Source organism: Scyliorhinus canicula, chromosome 10 (genome assembly GCF_902713615.1).
Source record: "Scyliorhinus canicula chromosome 10, sScyCan1.1, whole genome shotgun sequence".
Classification (NCBI taxonomy): Eukaryota; Metazoa; Chordata; class Chondrichthyes; order Carcharhiniformes; family Scyliorhinidae; genus Scyliorhinus; species Scyliorhinus canicula.
This window is the reverse complement of record NC_052155.1, coordinates 20,545,030-20,559,950: the sequence shown is the minus strand read 5'-3', so window position 1 is coordinate 20,559,950 and position 14,921 is coordinate 20,545,030. Positions and strand designations below refer to the sequence as shown.

At 49.1% G+C, this 14,921-nt stretch overlaps 1 protein-coding gene across 1 annotated transcript in view; it reads right to left on the bottom strand.

The window, feature by feature from the left end:
* Positions 1–14,921, bottom strand: part of LOC119972907 (piezo-type mechanosensitive ion channel component 2-like) — a 1,374,210-nt gene that overhangs the window by 344,579 nt on the left and 1,014,710 nt on the right.

Sequence of the window (14,921 nt, the reverse complement as noted above, 5' to 3'; positions counted from 1 at the left end):
CATTTTTTCAAGGCGGTTTTGAGGGTGTCCTTGAAGCATTTCAACATCCTGGGGGTTATCATTGATCAGAAACTAAACTAAACGAGCCATATTAATATTGTGGCTACTAGGACAGGTCAAAGGCTAGGAATCTGACAGCGACTAACTCACCTCCTGACCCCACCATTGCCTGTTCACCATCTGTAAGACGCAAGTAGAAGTCCAATGGAACACTCTCCTCTTGCCTGGATGAATGCAGCTCCAACAACACTCAAGAAGCTCAACACCATCCAGACAAAGCAGCCCATTGGATTGTTCCTCCTTCCACAAACATTCAAACCCTCCACTACCGATGAACAGTGGCAGCTGTGTGTACCATCTACAAGATGCACTGCAAGAGCTCACCAAGGCTCCTTAGACAGCATCTTCCAAACCCACAATCACTACCATCTAGAAGGACAAAAGCAGCAGATACCTGGGAACTCCACCACCTGGAGGATCCCCTCTAAGTCACTCACCATCCTGACTTGGAAATACATCGCTGTTCCTTCATTGCCGCTGGGGCAAAATCCTGGAACTCCAGCCCTCACAGCACAGTAGGTGTACCTACACCTCAAGGACTGCAGCGATTCAAGAAGGCAGCTCACAACCACCTTCTGAAGGGCAACTACGGATGGGCAATAAGTGCTGGCCGAACAAGCAACGCCCACATCTCGTAAATGAATTTAAAAAATCATTCCTCTGCCTTCCTGGAGCTCACTTGCCAAAGCTCCGAGCAGAGCTGTTTGTTTCAAGGATCTTGTTTCAGGCATGCAGACAATGTGGCTCATCTAATGGAGCTGATTGAGTGTGGTCAATGCTGCGGATGTTGGCCTGGGCGAGGACACTGATGTTGATGCACCTATCCTGCCAATGGATTTGCAGGTTCTTGTGAAGGCAGCGCTGGTCGTACTTCTGCAGGATTTTAAGTTGCCTTTTGTACTTAGTCCACGTCCTGGAAACAAATAGGGGATGGGTATCACTGTTGCTCTGTAGACTATAAGTTTGTGTTAGGTTGGTAGTCTTTCTTATAGAAAAGACACTGCGTCATAAGTTGAGTTGTGGTTCCAAAATCAATAACAGGGAATAAATGTACAATTGGTGGGAATGGTACAGAGTTTGTGCTAGGGTCCAAAGAAAATGGCTTTGCTCTTCCCAATGTTTAATTGGACGCAATTGTGCCCCATCCACAACTGGAAGTTGGACAGGCAATCTGACAACATAGACACAATAAAGAGTCAATAGAGATGGTTGAGAGGTAGACTTGAGTGTCAGCAGTGTACATGTGGAACATGAAGTTGTGACCAGGATTTTATTCTGGAGATAGATTTTGTGCAGAGGTATGGGGTGGCAGAGGTAAAGGGTGCTCTTGTGATGCGTGGATATATAGAAGAATGGGTTTCCAGAATGCTGTATAGAATTTGAAAAATGAAAATGAAAATCGCTTATTGTCACGAGTAGGCCTCAATGAAGTTACTGTGAAAAGCCCCTAGTCGCCACATTCCGGCGCCTGTCCGGGGAGGCTGGTACGGGAATCGAACCGTGCTGCTGGCCTGCTTTAAAAGCCAGTGATTTAGCTGTGAGCTAAACCAGCCCCAGGGCTGGCTTTAACTGCAGGGCTGGCTTAAACCAGATATTAAAAAACTGAATGGAGAGAATTTCAACTGGAGAAAGCCAATTGTGCGGCAGAAACTCATCTGCAAATGAAATGGGTTTTGTGATGGCTCTTTGACTCAACCATGTCATCAGCAACCTGCTTTCACATGCTCTGCCAATTAGAGGGGGCAGGCAGATGAAATGAAATGAAAATCGCTTATTGTCACAAGTAGGCTTCAAATGAAGTTACTGTGAAAAGATGGTGCGGCAAATACGTCAAAGTGCACAATTACTGGGAGTGAGCACTCCCAGTGAGACAGAGAAGACACATCCCGAGTGAGACACATCAAAGAGTGAGTTTGGGAGCTAGGAATTTGAAGCTAGGTGGAAATTCAAGGCTGGGTGGGAGGAGGTGTTTTTTATCCCTTGATTTGATACACTCAAATTTCCAGTGAGTGGCCTTGCCCTGCTACAGGTGACTACAAGGAAGAGAGCTGATTGGTGAGTAGCAGGAAATCCTTCATATCGGGAGCAGTGCTGAGCGGTAGAAATCCAGAGTGCAGTCTGGGAAGGTAAGTGGTAGCTTGTGTCTGTGTCTCTTTTTGTGTTTTCAAATTGTGGGGGGAAAAGACTGAGAAGTGATGTCACAGTAAAGCTGTGACCTGATTGGCTGGTAGGGAATCTGTGTTAAATTTGAAAAGAAAACATTGAAAAACTAATTAAAACTAATTAATTAACTAGGTAGAAGAGTAACTAAACCTGAGAGCAGAGATTAGTATTTAGCATTTAATTTCACAGTAGAAATCTAGCGCCAGGGATGGGGGGCGGAATTCTCCCAGCCTCCTGCCGGCCGGAGAATCCCTGCAACCGTGCCATGCCGCCCTGACGCCAGCACGTGATTCTCCGCAACTGTGCTAACCACTGTGCTACCGTGCTGCCCCTAAAGTGGGGATATTTTTTCATTGCTTCTGTCTGGACTGCTGTTTAGCTTCCAAACTGCGGTGCCTCTTCAGGGTGTGTCCTGGCAGGGGTCTCTCGTCTTGGGGGCTTCCTAACAGGGGTCTGTCTTCTGGGGCGCTTCCTGACTGAGGTCCCCTTGGGGGGGCTTCCTGACAGGGGTGCCTCCTCTGGTGAAGGGGCATCCTGACAGAGGTCTCTCGTCTGGGGGACTACCTGACAGGGGTCTCTCCTCAGGGGAGTGCAGGGGGGGGGGCTTCCGGACTCTGTGGGGGGGCTTCCGGACAGGGGTCTCTCCTCTGGGGGGGCTTCCTGCCAGGGGTTTCTCCTCTGTGAGGGGGCTTCCTCACAGGGGTCTCTCGTCTGGGGGGGCTTCCTGACAGGATGCTCTCTACTGCGCAGTCTTCTTATTTAGGGTGTCTTGGGGGGGGGGGGGGTCTCCTTATTTGGGGGTGTCTGTGTGGGGTTTCGATGGGAGACCTCTGAATTAAAGGGGTCTTTTGTGTGTTAGAACATAGAACGATACAGCGCAGTACAGACCCTTCGGCCCTCGATGTTGCACCGACATGGAAAAAAAAACTAAAGGCCATCTAACCTACACTATGCCATTATCATCCATATGCTTATCCATTAAACTTTTAAATGCCCTCAATGTTGACTCGTTATTTAGCGGGGGGCTCTGTTGGGGGGCAGGTCATGTCACTCATGTACTTGGACGGGTAGGGGGGAACGAGAGGAGGACCCAGAAAATCCTGGGGTGGGGAATTGAGCTGGAGGCGTTCAATTTCGATGTAGAGGGCGGGATGGCCAGCTGTGAGACCTCGCCATTGAGCCACCTGCTCAAATTTGTGGTCCATTAAAGAGATCTCCTCAGGAATCCGTCACCATGCATAAATTTGCATGGCTAAGAATTGGGAATCACTTCCTGATTTGCACACCCAGGTGCAATTCCACTCCAGCAGGAGACGATAGTTTCCCAAATGGAGATCTTGCCTATAGTTTCTAATGTTTGCGTAAATTACCAAAAATCCTGCAGTGAATTGGTTCAATTATGTAGTATATTCTGCAAATTATTGTGCTACTCTTAGAGCAATGATGCTAGATCTAAGTTTTTTACATTTCCCAACTCCCTCCCATCAAACTGTCTTTCAGTGTCTCAGATGATCATAGGAAGAAGTCTTACAACACCAGGTTAAAGTCCAACAGGTTTGTTTCAAACACTAGCTTTCGAAGCACTGCTCCTTCCTCAAGTGAAGGAGCAGTGCTCCGAAAGCGAGAGCTTGAAACAGACCTGTTGGACTTTAACCTGGTGTTGTAAGACTTCTTACTGTGCTCACCCCAGTCAAACGCCGGCATCTCCACATCATCAGAGGATCATGTATGCGATTTAATGGCCATGTACGAATCCGGGTGCGCCGGTTAAATCGCAGGAGAGGCCAAAATCGGGATCCATGTCGGGCGTGAACCGGTTCTTGATCTAACCGGCCCGCTCCCGTTAATGGGTTCCGGATCCACCCCAGACGTTACAAGACATCAATCGAGATCAATTAAGAGCAATCTCCATCTCATTACACCCAATCCAATGGTCTCCTGAGAACTAACTGGTTCCTTAGCGAGAGGTCACGTGTGAGCTATTTAGCACTCCTATTTAAAAATAGGAATATAGCGCGATGGCTGCTATGGGGAGCTGAGGAGGTGAGAAGTCATTCATTCCCCGACATGCAGCACAAGAGCATTGGAGGCCTGAATTGCGCTGGAGGCGTTCAATTTCGATGGGATGGGGGGATCCCTCAGGGGGGGAAACGGGCCTTGTCAGGAGGCTGGGTGCTGTAAGTCGGTGATTGCCCCTGGGCTGGTGGGGATGCCTAAAAACCATCCTCCAATATTGTGCATACCCATAACTGAGCAGATATAGCTACTGACTGCTCCACCAAACACTTCCAGGAGACCTCTGTGGTTATGTGCTGAAACTCCCTTTGGCTGTGAGGAGCCTCTGGCTGCACATATTTGAAGACATCTGATAATAAGGAATTGACATTGTTAGTTCTATGAGCCCTACACAGCTCTCAAGTGCCAGGCCTCAGAAGAGTGTTATTGCCTGGCATTCCAATCAAACTATGATGTCTGGACACTTTGCCAGAACCCTGGGGGCATCAACACCAAGAGGCAGCAGCCAACAATCAAACACTCTAAAGCTGGGCTTCAGCACTGGGGATATCCCCACAACCAGAGGATGAGTCCGTGGATCAGGGAAGAGTACCTGAGCACCTTTTCCCTAATGGGCCGGCAAGGATCTGGGGTCTAGGGGCTCCTGCTGTGGCCGGGGCTGAGTGGGCTGAGCGGGGTCTCCTGGCATGTTGGATGGCACACTGAGCGAATGTTGGTCATTTAAGGGTGGGGGGAGGCCGGGGCATAGGAGGGTTCAGGGTTGGAGGCCCGAACTGATTGTCGGTCTCTCTCCTTCTCCAATTCCTTACAGCAACCAAGATGGGTGATGTTGTAAACCCCACAGCAGTAGCCCACATGGTGCTGGTGGCAGCCGAGATGGCCAGACGCTGCAGCGTCAATGCAGGTTGGAGGCCACAGTCTATGTGTCGGGGCTGCCACACACCCTGAAGATCTGGATAACTATCGGATTGAGGGGAAACCTAGAAGGGGATGCCAGCAATGGCAGCCAAGATGTTCAGGGATCGTTGCTCTTTCGAGGAGATGATGGACAGCATGTGCTACAGGAGACTTTGTCTCAACAAAGAGACAGTGTGACACCTGTGCCATGCCCTCGCGGACTTGGCACCCTGTGGAAGACGGGGATACCCACTCCTGGTGGCCATGATCATCACTGCAGCCCTGAACCTTTAAGCAACGGGTTCATTCCGGGGCTCGAGTGGGGACTCGTGGGGTATTTCCCAAGTCACAGCCCACAAGTGCATCTGTGAAGTCATGGATCTCCTGTATGCCCGTGTAGCAAACTATATTAACCTTGAACTGGACGAAGCCTATCAAGTTTCCCAGGCTGCAGGATTCTCTGACATCACCGGATGCCCCAGGCCCAGAGGATAATTGATGGCATCCATGTCGCCTTGCGTGTACTGGAGCATCAGAGAGTGTATTTCATCAATAGGAAGGGGTTTCACCCCTGAATTTTCAGCTTTTGTGTGACCACCACCTCCGGATCATGCACGTGTGTGCACGCTTTCCAATGAGCCTGCATGACAGCTACATCCTGGGACACACAGAGATCCCTGGCATCTTTGAGGACCACCCAAGGATGATGGGTTGGCTCTTTATAAGGGGTATCCACAGAGGTAATTTTTAAAAATTCATGGGCAATTTAACGTGGCCAATCTACCAATGCTGCACATCTTTGGGTTGTGGGGGTGAGACCCATGCAGATATGGGGAGAATGTACAAATTCCACACGAACAGTGACCCAGGGCCAGAATTGAACCCGGATCCTCGGCACCATGAGGCAGCATTGCTAACCACTTCGCCACCGTGCCGCTTCCCCCGCTGAGGTCATGGCTGATGATGCCAGTGTGGAGTCCGGAAACCGAGGCGGAAACCTGATATAACGAGGCCCAAGCTGCCACCCGTGCTGTCAAGAAACTGCTGAAAATGCAGTTCTGATACATGGACCGCTCTATTGGTGCACTGCAGTAGACCCCAGAGGGTCTCCCGGTTGGTGGCGGCCTGCTGTGTCCACCATAATGTGGCACAGCAGTGGGGTGATGTGCTGGAAAAGGAGGAGGGACATGCAGCCTTGCCTGTGGAGGATGAGTGTCAGACCAGGAGGAGTGGAGGACAAGCCTGGGGAGGAGCAGCGGGAGCAGCCAGAGGATGGAGGACAGGTGGCTGCCAGGGTCTGGCCTGCCCGTCGGACGGTCGTCACAAACTGAGTCATATCTTGGGCACACCACTCTTGACGCTGACCATGTGCTGCAGGCTTTTCACTGCGGTTGCCACACTAGCAGTGCTGCCTTGCTTGATGCCACGCATTGCTGGCACAATCTCTTGCACCCGGAGCATTTCAGACTCCTCCAATCGGCTATGCGCCTGCTGGAGTGTCCCTGACATGTCCTCCTGAATGTCACAGCCGTGCCCTAGCATCTGCATCAGCTCAGGATAACGTTACAACCTTACCCAGAGGCTCACATCTTACTGGGACTCAACTAAGGCTTGGGGTCCAGCAGACCTCTGACTGCTGAAGCCCTTGAATGCTCCTGCCTCCACCTGATCTGCATCACAAAATTGTGTTGTGCTCAGCAGATTGTGACCCAGAAAACAGTCCACTAGTATCACCCACCAAGGTGAGTATCCGCACTGGTGGAGGGTGAGCTGTGACACCTCAATGGTGGACTCCTCCGAGGTGTTCTCTTGGGTGGCGGAGGGTGACCCCATTCTAAGGCCATATTAGGCTCTGGTCAGACCCCATTTGGAGTATTGTGAGCAGTTTTGGACCCTGTATCTAAGGAAGAATGTGCTGGTCCTGGAAAGGGCCCAGAGGAGGTTCACAGGAATAATCCCACGAATGAAGAGCTTGTTGTACGAGGAACGGTTGAGGACTCTGTGTCTGTACTCGTTGGAGTGTAGAAGAATGAGGGGGGATCTTATTGAAACTTTGAGGATACTGCGAGGCCTGGATAGAGTGGTCGTGGCGAGGATGTTTCCACTTGTAGGAAAAACTAGAACCAGAGGACACCATCTCAGACTAAAGGGACGATCCTTTAAAACAGAGATGAGGTGGAATTTCTTCAGCCAGGGGGTGGTGAATCAGTGGAACTCTTTGCCGCAGAAGGCTGTGGAGGCCAATTCACTGGGTGTCTTTAAGGCAGAGATAGCTATGTTCTTGATTAATAGGGGGATCAGGGGTTATGGGGAGAAGGCAGGAGAATGTGGATGAGAAAATGTCAGCTATGATTGAATGGCAGAGTAGATTCGATGGGCCGAGTGGCCTAATACTGCTCCTATGTCTTATGGTTTCCTTCCCCAAAGGACATTTGTGAAACAGATGTGGTTTTACAACAATCGACAATAGTTTCATGGTCATCATTGGACTTTTAATTCCAGGTTTTGATTGAATCCAAATTTCACTTATTAAGGCCCAAGTGGCCTAATTCTGCTCCTATGTCTTATGGTCTTATTATGTTAATTGAATGACTCTAAATGGAGAATAGGCTTTATGCTACTTTCGGGCAGCAAAAGCACAGGATAAACAAATGTAAATACACAAACACATTTTTAAAAATCTCGAATAAAATTTGACTTGCTATTCTCAGGTGCAATCATATGGAAAAGTTTCAAAGTGTAGTAGCGAGCAGGAATTGCATGGTGTTTCATGACGGCTGACCTGGCGAGAGCGCTACTGGTAACTAACGGCAATTAGGGTCGGTAATGATGACCCACGTGCTTCACGCAGGCAATGACTTACCCACCAGCTGATTCACCTGAACTGTGCCTGGCAGCTCCCCACTAACCAGGGGATCAGCACTTAAACCGATCCCGCAGAGCACAGCCCAGTCAGCATACAGGAATGTTACCAAGGAGACGATTCGGAGTTGCCGACCTATCTCGACGGCTTACCCTGTACCTCTGAGGAGGTCGGAGGGTCAGCAGAGGGCAAGCAGTGCTGTATGGGAGGCAGTGACAGTGCTGTCAGCGCAGGCAGTGTCACCAGGACGACCGCCACCCAGTGCCACAAGAAGATTCTGCTGTTTTGAGCCCTCGATATCTGACATAACCTTTTTTCTCTTATCCAGTGCTATATGTGACTCAATGTCCAGGGTTCATCGGCGTTGTTAATCACACCTTTTTCTTTGTTGGAACATGTTGGCTCTGTACTCTCCCTCTTTCTTTCTTGAATGCGTCCCATTGTTCAGTCAGAGATTTACCTAAACGTGTCAGCTCCCAGTCCGCTCTGATCAAATTATGACCAGAATTCTCCAGGCGTTATGATTCACTTTTCACGCTGTCCGTGGATTTCCCTGCTGGGTGGGGTGGCTTCAATGGGAAATCCCTTTGATAAGCAGCGGTAGTACAGAATTCCACCATTGAGAAACACAAGGCTGGGGAACCACCGAATCCAGTCCCTTATCTGATTTTATTAAAATCGGCCTCCGCTCAGGTTAGGACTTTGATTTCAGGCCCAGTGTTGTCCTTTTCCATAACAATCTTGAATCTAACAGAGTTATGGAGCGCGATTTAACGGGAAAGGTTCTGAGTGTCATATCCGGCACGACTTCCCGGGTTCTTCCCAATGGCCGAGCCAATGAGACCGTGGCCCGTATTTAACAGCATGTGCCGAAAAGGATCCCCCACGAGCTTCATGGCGGAACTGGCTGTCCCGCCAGTTGAGTCGCTGCGACCACGCAACGGCAGCTCCCCACTAACAAGTGGGAGCTGCTCATAAACGCTCCCTCCTACCTAACTCTCAGGCAGCACAAGGCCATGGCACCACGAAGACCTGCTCCACACTTCGGGAATGCCGAAGTAGCCTGGCTACTGGATATCGGGGAGGCGAGACAGGACACCTTGTGGGAGGACCAGCAACAGGACCGCCAATGCCATGGGAGACAGTGGCAGCGGTCGTCAGTTCGGGCAAGAGTAAGTTAATGCCAGGCCCCTGGCATCATTCCCGCCTGTCACCCGCCTGACCTCCACACCCCCTCCCCCCCACAAAAAAGAAAATTCTGCGGCTGGCACCTCGCACCCTTCACCTCCAAAGCATATCACCGCACTTGTGCCCTAGCACACCCTGGCACCCACCAGAAAATCTCCTCCATGTCCAGAAATGATATCCACACATGCCACCTGCCATAGACGCCCCCCACCTGATGCACCAAGCGTGACACTCAAAATGCCCCTTCTCTGTCCCCACAGGAAAAGTAGGCCCATTATAGACAGGAAAGGGCCCAAGTGGGTGACGTTGTTTCAGATATCAGAGTCCTCACCATCTTTGAGGATTGCGCCCTGGGGTTTGCAGAGTAGAGAGCAGTTACTGACGACAAGGTTGGCCTGTGCCACAGAGGTTACGATCCCAGCACAGACCCCTGAGGCACATCACTAGTCACTGGCTGCCATCCTGAAAAAGACCCTTTTATCCCCACTCGCTGCCTTCTGCCAGTCAGCCAATTCTCTATCCATGCCAGGATCTTACCCTGAACACCATGGGCTCTTAACTTATTTAACAGTCTCCGATGCGGCACCTTGCCAAAGGCCTTCTGGAAATCTAAATAAATCAACTTCCTTGTTACCTCCTCAAAGAACTCTAACCGATTTTTCAGACATGACCTACCTTTGACAAAGCCGTGCTGACTCAGTCCTATTTTACCATGCACTTCCAAGTGATTCGCGATCTCTTCTTTAATAACAGACTCTGAAATCTTACCAATGACCGAAGTCAGGCTAACTGGCCTATAATTTCCCGACTTCTGCCTCCCTCCCTTCTTAAACAGTGGTGTTACCTGTCTCCAGAGATTCCTGAAAGACCATCACTAATGCCTCCACAATTTCCTCAGCTATCTCATTTAGGTCCTGGGGTATAGTCCACCCGGTCCAGGTGACTTATCCACCTTCAGACCTTTCAGTTCCCCCAGAACCTTCTCCTTAGTAATGGTCACTGCACTCACCTCTGCCCCCTGGTTCTCCTGGAGCTCTGGCATCCCACTGGTGTCTTCCACCGTGAAGACTGATGCAAAGTAACTATTCAGTTCACCTGCCATTTCCATGTTTCCTATTATTACTTCTCCAGCCACATTTTCTAGTGGTCCAATGTCTATTTTTGCCTCTCTCTTACATTTTATGTATTGCAAAATCTCTTCCTATCTTCCTTTATGTTACTAGCTAGTAATACTCATACTTCATCTTCTCCCCCCTTATTGCCATCCTGCAGAGGGCAGCAGAGCAGAGCTTCTGATTGGCTGTTCTGGGGAGATTTGTATACGTGCAGTGCGGCCAACGTAAGTTGAAGGTGTACCTGCGCAAGTGACCCGAGGAGTTCGAGTGAAGGCAATCATCCAGCAGAGGGCAGCAGAGCAGAGCTTCTGATTGGCTGTTCCGGGGAGATTTGCATACGTGCAGTACGGTCAGCGTAAGTTGAAGGTGGTTTGTGAAGGGGCTGTTCTCGAGTGACAGCTTTACCCGAAACACTACTTACGTAGTGTCTCCCACCCATCCTCCTCCTCCAACCAAAAAAAAAAGTTCTGTCCTTCGGATTGCTAAACTAACAAGTTTTTAAAAAAGTTTTCAGTAGTTGGGAAGTTAGTTCAGTGGAATGGAGGCAAGGGCAGTTGAATGTTCCTCCTGCAGAATGTGGGAAGAAAGGGTCACCTCGAGTGTCCCTGCTGACTACATCTGTGGGAAATGCACCCAACTCCAGCTCCTCGAGAACCGCGTTAGGGACCTGGAGCTGGATGAACTTCGGATCATTCGGGAGGTGGAGGGGGTTATTGAGATGAGTTATAGGGAGGTAGTCACACCACAGGTAAAAGAAGAAGGTAGATGGGTTACCGTCAGGGGAGGGAGAGGGAACCGGCAAGCAATGCAGGGATCCCCTGTGGCCATTCCCCTCTATAACAAGTATACCGTTTTGGATACTGTTGCAGGGGACGACTCTCCAGGGGTAAGCAATGGGGCACAGGTCTCTGGCACAGAGTCTGTCCCTGTTGCTCAGAAGGGAAGGGAGAAGAGGAACAGAGCACTTGTCATTGGGGACTCCATAGTTAGAGGAACAGACAGGAGGTTCTGTGGGAACGAAAGAGACTCACGGTTGGTGTGTTGCCTCCCAGGTGCCAGGGTTCGTGATGTCTCTGATCGTGTTTTTGGGATCCTTAAGGGGGAGCAGCCCCAAGTCGTGGTCCACATAGACACCAACGACATAGGTAGGAAGAGAGATGGGGATTTGAGACAGAAATTCAGGGAGCTAGGGTGGAAGCTGAGAGCTAGAACAAACAGAGTTGTTATCTCTGGGTTGTTACCCGTGCCACGTGCTAGCGAAATGAGAAATAAGGAGAGAGAGGAGTTGAACACGTGGCTACAGGGATGGTGCAAGAGGGAGGGTTTTGGTTTCCTGGATACTTGGGGCTCATTCTGGGGTAGGTGGGACCTCTACAAACAGTATGGTCTTCACCTGAACCAGAGGGGTACCAATATCCTGGGCGGGAGATTTGCTTGTGCTCTTCGGGTGGGTTTAAACTAATTCAGCAGGGGGATAGGAACCTAAATTGTAGTCCCAGTGTACAGGATGTTGAGAGTAGTGAGGTCAGGAATAGGGTTAAAAGTTCGAAAGAGGGCACCGGTAAGCAAGACGCTGGTTTGAAGTGTGTCTACTTCAACGCCAAGAGCATCCGGAATAAGGTGGGTGAGCTTGCAGCATGGGTTGGTACCTGGGATCTCGATGTTGTGGCGATTTCGGAGACATGGGTAGAGCAGGGACAGGAATGGTGTTTGCAGGTTCCAGGATTTAGATGTTTCTGTAAGAACAGAGAAGATGGTAAAAGAGGGCAGGGCTGTTAATCAAGGAAAGTATTACGGCGGTAGAAAGGACGTTTGAGGACTCATCTACTGAGGTAGTATGGGCCGAGGTTAGGAACAGGAGAGGAGAGGTCATCCTGTTGGGAGTTGTCTATAGACCTCCGAATAGTTCCAGAGATGTGGAGGAAAGGATTGCAAAGATGATTCTCGACAGGAGCGAGAATAACAGGGTAGTTGTTATGGGGGACTTTAACTTTCCAAATATTGACTGGAAATACTATAGTTCGAGTACTATAGATGGGTCAGTTTTTGTGCAGTGTGTACAGGAGGGTTTTCTGACACAGTATGTAGACAGGCCAACAAGGGGCGAAGCCACATTGGATTTGGTACTGGGTAATGAACCCGACCAGGTGTTAGATTTAGATGTAGGTGAGCACTTTGGTGATAGTGATCACAATTCGGTTATGTTTACTTTAGCAATGGGCAGGGATAGGTATATACCGCAAGGCAAGAATTATAGCTGGGGGAAAGGCAATTATGATGCTATTCGGCAAGATTTAGGATGTATAGGATGGGGAAGGAAACTGCAGGGGATGGGTACAATCGAAATGTGGAGCTTTTTCAAGGAACAGCTACTGCGTGTCCTTGATAAGTATGTACCTGTCAGGCAGGGAGGAAGTTGTCGAGCAAGGGAACCGTGGTTTACTAAGGAAGTTGAAGCACTTGTCAAGAGGAAGAAAAAGGCTTATGTTAGGATGAGACATGAAGGCTCAGTTAGGGCACTTGAGAGTTACAAGTTAGCTAGGAAGGACCTAAAGGGAGAGTTAAGAAGAGCGAGGAGAGGACACGAAAAGTCATTGGCGGATAGGATCAAGGAAAACCCTAAGGCTTTCTATAGGTATTTCAGGAACAAAAGAATGACTAGAGTAAGATTAGTGCCAATCAAGGATAGTAGTGGAAAGTTGTGTGTGGAATCAGAGGAGATAGGGGAAGCGTTAAATGGGTATTTTTCGTCAGTGTTTACACTGGAGAAAGACAATATTGTCGAGGAGAATACTCAGGTTCCGTCGAACAGGCTAGATGGAATTGAGGTTCACAAGGAGGAGGTGTTAGCAATTTTGGAAAGTGTAAAAATAGATAAGTCCCCTGGGCCAGATGGGATTTACCCTAGGATTCTCTGGGAAGCCAGGAAGGAGATTGCAGAGCCTTTGTCCTTGATCTTTATGTCGTCTTTGCCGACAGGAATAGTGCCGGAAGACTGGAGGATAGCAAATGTTGTCCCCTTGTTCAAGAAGGGGAGTAGAGACAACCCTGGTAATTATAGACCTGTGAGCCTTACTTCAGTTGTGGGTAAAATGTTGGAAAAGGTTATAAGAGATAGGGTTTATAATCATCTTGAAAAGAACAAGTTGATTAGCGATACTCAACACGGTTTTGTGAAGGGTAGGTCATGCCTCACAAACCTTATTGAGTTTTTTGAGAAGGTGACCAAACAGGTGGATGAGGGTAAAGCGGTTGATGTGGTGGATATGGATTTCAGTAAGGTGTTTGATAAGGTTCCCCACGGTAGGCTAGTGCAGAAAATAAGGAAGTATGGGATTGAAGGTGATTTAGCGGTTTGGATCAGTAATTGGCTAGCTGAAAGAAGGCAGAGGGTGGTGGTTGATGGCAAATGTTCATCCTGGAGTTCAGTTACTAGTGGTGTACCGCAAGGATCTGTTTTGGGGCCACTGCTGTTTGTCATTTTTATAAATGACCTGGAAGAGGGTGTAGAAGGATGGGTTAGTAAATTTGCAGATGACACGAAGGTCGGTGGAGTTGTGGATAGTGCTGAAGGATATTATAGGATACAGAGGGACATGGATAAGCTGCAGAGCTGGGCTGAGAGGTGGCAGATGGAGTTTAATGCGGAAAAGTGTGAGGTGGTTCACTTTGGAAGGAGTAACAGGAATGCAGAGTACTGGGCTAATGGCAAGATTCTTGGTAGTGTAGATGAACAGAGAGATCTCGGCATCCAGGTACATAAATCCCTGAAAGTTGCCACCCAGGTTAATAGGGCTGTTAAGAAGGCATATGGTGTGCTAGCCTTTATCAGTAGGAGGATTGAGTTTCGGAGCCACAAGGTCATGCTGCAGCTGTACATAACTCTGGTGCGGCTGCTCCTGGAGTACTGCGGGCAGTTCTGGTCACCACATTATAGGAAGGATGTGGAAGCTTTGGAAAGGGTTCAGAGGAGATTTACTAGGATGTTGCTTGGTATGGAGGGAAGGTCTTACGAGGAAAGGCTCAGGGACTTGAGGTTGTTTTCGTTAGAGAGGAGAAGGCTGAGAGGTGACTTAATAGAGATATATAAGATAGTCAGAGGGTTAGATAGGGTGTACAGTGAGAGTCTCTTTGCTCGGATGGTGATGACCAACATGAGGGGACATAGCTTTAAATTGAGGGGTGATAGATATAGGACAGATGTCAGAGGCAGTTTCTTTACTCAGAGAGTAGTAGGGGTGTGGAATGCCCTGCCTGCAACAGTAGTAGACTCACCAACTTTAAGGGCATTTAAGTGGTCACTGGATAGACATGTGGATGAAAATAGAATAGTGTAGGTCAGATAGGCTTCAGATGGTTTCACAGGTCGGCACAACATCGAGGGCCGAAGGACCCGTACTGGGCTGTAATGTTCTATGTTCTATTCTTTTTAAGTTGTACTTTGCTCGCTTTTAAAGGCTTCCCAATCCTCTGGTTTCCCACTAATCCTCACCACTTTGTATTATTTTTCTTTAGCCTTTATGCTGTCCTTGACATCCTTGTCAGCCATGGATGCCTTGTCCTCCCCTTACCATGTTTCCTCCTCCTTGGGTTGAATTATGTTGTGCCCCCTTAATAAC